The sequence below is a fragment of the Amblyomma maculatum genome, chromosome 1, assembly GCF_055883805.1.
Source record: "Amblyomma maculatum isolate TAMU_Amacu chromosome 1, ASM5588380v1, whole genome shotgun sequence".
In the NCBI taxonomy this organism is placed as follows: domain Eukaryota; kingdom Metazoa; phylum Arthropoda; class Arachnida; order Ixodida; family Ixodidae; genus Amblyomma; species Amblyomma maculatum.
The window spans coordinates 341,233,640-341,238,034 of record NC_139344.1 but is presented as its reverse complement, the minus strand read 5'-3'; the positions used below and the strand labels follow the sequence as shown (position 1 = coordinate 341,238,034).

The following is a 4,395-nucleotide window of genomic DNA, read 5'->3' as shown; positions in this document are numbered from 1 at the left end:
AGCTTTGCGCAGAGGCAGGGTCGTATCCAATGAAGTCTTGACTGAGGAGCGACTATTGCTAGTTGAAAACTTTTCCCAATGCCCCGCCTGGACGACGTGAAATACCGTCGGCCGTGGCAATTTTTGGTCGGCCCTCCGGGGCCTCGTAATCAAATACAAAGAAAGAGTAAACTCGTGGGGTTTACCATGGTACTACCTGTTTCATTGTGAACGCAAAACCAAAACTTGGTTGAAGATGGTTGCGAAAAGAAGCCGGCCCGGTTAGGTAAGTCAGTTTATTATTAGCAAATAGCATGTCACAGCCTTTACCTGTCCACGTAAGCAAGCATGGTTCGGACAAGGCAATCGAACACATATTTCACATCAAATGCAACAATACAGCGCATATCGCTACTTTTGAACTCGCATCAAGGCATTGTTGCGAAAAATATTGTCATTGATATTCACATCCATTAAAAAAAAAAAAAAAAAAAAAAAAAACCTGTGCACATACCAAAAAAGAGCACAGATTCACTGCGCAAACGACATATCACGACAAATCTTACTGCATCCCAGGTACCATTTACAGCCCCCGCCCCCAAGATTGCAGAGACCGAGCGAGGTGCCATCAAGGGTGCGCACCCATCCGGTTCTCGTAAATCCATCCCGAAATGGCGGGAATCATGAAAGCATAGTGCTCAAAACGCAGTCGTAGCAGTGGCCGCAGATGTGTCCTTGCCGTCGTTGTCAACCCGACCAAATAGGTCGAGCGGTAATTAACGTTCCCGACACCCACTCAGCGGATGGCTAGTTTTGTTCTGCAGGAGATTGTGCTGTTATGCGGTGCCCCGAGAGTCGTGCTTGAGACAGCATGCCATAGTTTGTTCCGAAATTCCTGTAACGGAGTCGGCCGGGAACCCCAACTGTACTGCACGCGTCTCTCCCAACAAGACTTGGCACAAGCCACGTTTGCAGCTGTTCTGCTGTGCACAGCAACAGCTGTGCCCAGTAGAACCGCACTTCGGTCAATGTCCTGGCTGCATATAGCATTCGTGTTTGTGTCACTTCCTCCGTCCTCGTCCTTTTCCGCTACCTTTTATTTTAAGAATATCGACGAGGATCATGCCTGCTTGGAACTGGTTCTCCTATGAGGCAGCAGCCGCCTCCTTTTAGTGTGGTTTACGGACCTAAACTTTTAAACTTGTTTTCAGACTCCAGATATACCGAACTGTCGGAAACTACGAAGTACCAGGCGCCACTTGATTTTCCAGACATTTCTGACCGACTTTTACTTCGTCAAGTGATGACATCACATTAGCATGGCACGCTTCCATGGTACTCACGATAGCTCTTATGGCAGTCGGTACTTCATCATTATCTTTGTTTGCACCGTAACTAGATGGACCCGGGTTTACTTCCACATCAATGGAAAATAGCAATGCCTTCAATACATGAAAACAATTAAGAAGCGAAAGTAGCAGAAACGTAGGCATGCATGGGACGAGCAGCAAGCAGCTATCACGTGAGCACGTAGCGTTTAGGGTGCAAGGAATATAGGAAGGACTAACCAGCTGCTGGGTGAAAAGAAAGCACGTATTTAGAAGCGTCTGCACTTTTTCTGCCCGCTTTCACCTAGTGAAAGGAACGGTCGCCTAAATACGGCGCACCCGATGATTCTGTCGCTGATGTTGTTAACCACGATAGACGAATCACTGGTGTAATTTCTATATGAAAGACGGAAACAGGAAATGTCATATCCGGTCGTTTGAAGCTTGCTGCGGGTGACACCGTCTTTGAAGTGAAACACGACAGGGCAGCGGGACAATAGCACGGGGAAGCCAGAAGCAGGGCGAAAAAAAAAAAATCTTTAGGAGCGTCTGCATTCTTCCTGTCCGCCTACGCCAACTGAAAACAAATCACTCGTCGCACTGTTAGCCAAACCTTGACGTTGACGACCTTTTGTTAGTGCGCCGCCCGCTGTTATTCATGGAATATGTACTGTCAGCAAGAAATGAAACACGGCATAAAAGAAATGAGAAGGGTTCAATGCTGCTGAACCGAATGTGGAGCAAAAGCATTAGCTGATGATGATGATGATGATGATGATGACCTCAGACAAAATGGCACATACCCACGGCGGGGGATTGGCCAGGGTGCATTGTAGATTGTAAATATATATGTTCAAGGACTGGAGTATTCAGATAAATATGGGTGACCGAGAGTTCTTCTTGCCCTTCTTCTCCTCGTCGTCTTCTTCTTCGTCTTCTTCGAGGTTGTTCAAGGTCATGCGTGGCCGCGGCCACGGCATACACAACGATTTGAAACCTGGTGTAATGTTGCTTTCGCAACAAAAATGAACATGGTATGCCAGCAGCACAAAAGCACCAACATAGAAGCGCCTAAATAGGATATACATTCGAGGTCGATGAACACTTCTAAAAAAACTGTCTTCTCATATTTGATGGGACATTTAGCTACACTTGTACTGAGCTTACCCAGCTGTCTCATTTCACTATTCATGTTTCAGTCGCATAGTTCATTCTTCATTGTCTGCTGGTGGCAGCTCCACAGGTGTAAAAACAAAAACGGGAAGACTCACTTCTCGTATTTGATGGGACATTTAGCTAAACATGTACTGAGCCCACCCAGCTGTCTCATTTCACTATTCATGTTTCAGTCACATTGATCATGCTTCATTTGCTGCTGGTGGCAGCTCCACAGGGGCAAAAACAAAAACGGAATGTCGGAAATGTTTTGAAAAACGCACGAGAAGTTTGAAACAAAAGCTAATCAGTGATACCTGAGAGCAGCATGGAGCCGTTTATCCTAGTGGCGAGGAGACTGCCGATATTTATATACGTTTAGGAAAATCATGTATGTGTCTGATTTTCTATTACACGGCTCAGCTCAAACAAACCTCGGTACTGTGGCATCATCATCATCCTTCATTCGCACTCTAAATCTACTTTTACTTCCACTTTCCCCAGTGTGCGTTCCAGACCAGGGTCACTCTTTCATTTATTTATTTACATACGTTTACAACTCCTTTAAACACCCGCAGAGAGGTAACACAAGGGGGGGGGGGGGGGGACACAGTAATGTAACCTCACATATAACACAGGATGCAAAAAACAAAAACAGCAGGTCTATACAGAAGAAACGGCGGCAAAAAATGCATCGTAATTGTTTGTACATGCAACATCACTCGTCACCGTCCGGCCGAACCGCACATTTACTGAAATTAAATTCTTTTTTCTCTCTCTCTACTGAAATTATGAAAACTAAACCCTAGAGCCAAACGAGCGAGCATTCATTTTTATTTCTCATTGCCTGCAGGCACACGAAGCACGCATGCAGCATGTGCAATAAGTATCGTAACATGCTTGAACTTGTGCCATTTGTCCTTTGAATGCAGTGATTTACCTAAATTTTGACCGTAAAATTTCACAAATGACGAACACAAGGTGCTGACAGCTTTTATTACAGCAGCTGCATTTTATTTTGTTCACGTTTGTCGTGTATGTAGTCGCTACAGCTGAAAGAATGTAAAAAGAAAATTTACGGACTTGTCAGCTGGCTCCTGCTGATGCGGACAGCTAGTTCCACGATATCAAACATTTTGCTGAAGTAGAGCGCTGGTGTCCCACCCCCGCGACATTTTTTTTTTTTTTTTTCAGCGTGCACGACAGTAAGCATCGCTTACATTATGTGGTGTTCTCTGCAATTATGTTCGAAACCTCTTCTGAACCCTAATTTACTAAATACGATGGACTCAGTTACACAAACCAAGAGAGTGCGGTCGATTAAACCGACCACACAATAGGGTGAACTGTGCCTAACCGGCAAAGACTGGTCCAACTGGGTGTCAGTCTTGTGCGAGCGCATAGGTGTCCACATTTGTATGCTTCGTATTTATGCACGTATCTTGTATTGCTCCTCGCATAAGAATGTATAACATGAATTTTTGCCTGTTTTGTATAATATGCATTCCTATCTTATATACTGGTCGTCTCTATTTTGTAAGGCTTATCCGGATATCAATGAAGACCCCAGCCCGACATTTCTTCAGATGAACAACCGACTAATGCACCCACCTGACTTTTAATTTGAAACAGCTTAGGTCATTCTGACTGAGATCAACTGCACTTCATTTAAGTCCCTTTGGAAGCACCGGCCTATCTGGCAATCAGTGACATTTCTAATGACGCAAAAAGAAAAAAAAAACGTTTTCAAATTAGAAGTTTCTCGCTCTTCCTGAGTAACATGTGCTAAAATGGGCACAGGTGGCTCGACGGAGAGTCGTGCAACTTGTTTGGAACAGGTTTATCGGCCGTAGTGTCGTCAGCGCTTCCAGTTTCATTTGTATTTCCTGTGAACTGCTGTTTAATGAAATGCAAGCACATGTGAGCCAGCAGT

The 4,395-nt window shown here is 44.8% G+C and overlaps 1 non-coding gene across 1 annotated transcript; it reads left to right on the top strand.

Annotated features, from left to right (window-relative positions):
- On the top strand, positions 1–142 carry LOC146207594 (U4 spliceosomal RNA). The gene has a single exon (XR_014704573.1). It is a non-coding gene; the product is annotated as a U4 spliceosomal RNA (small nuclear RNA).
- Positions 143–4,395: the final 4,253 nt, after the last annotated feature.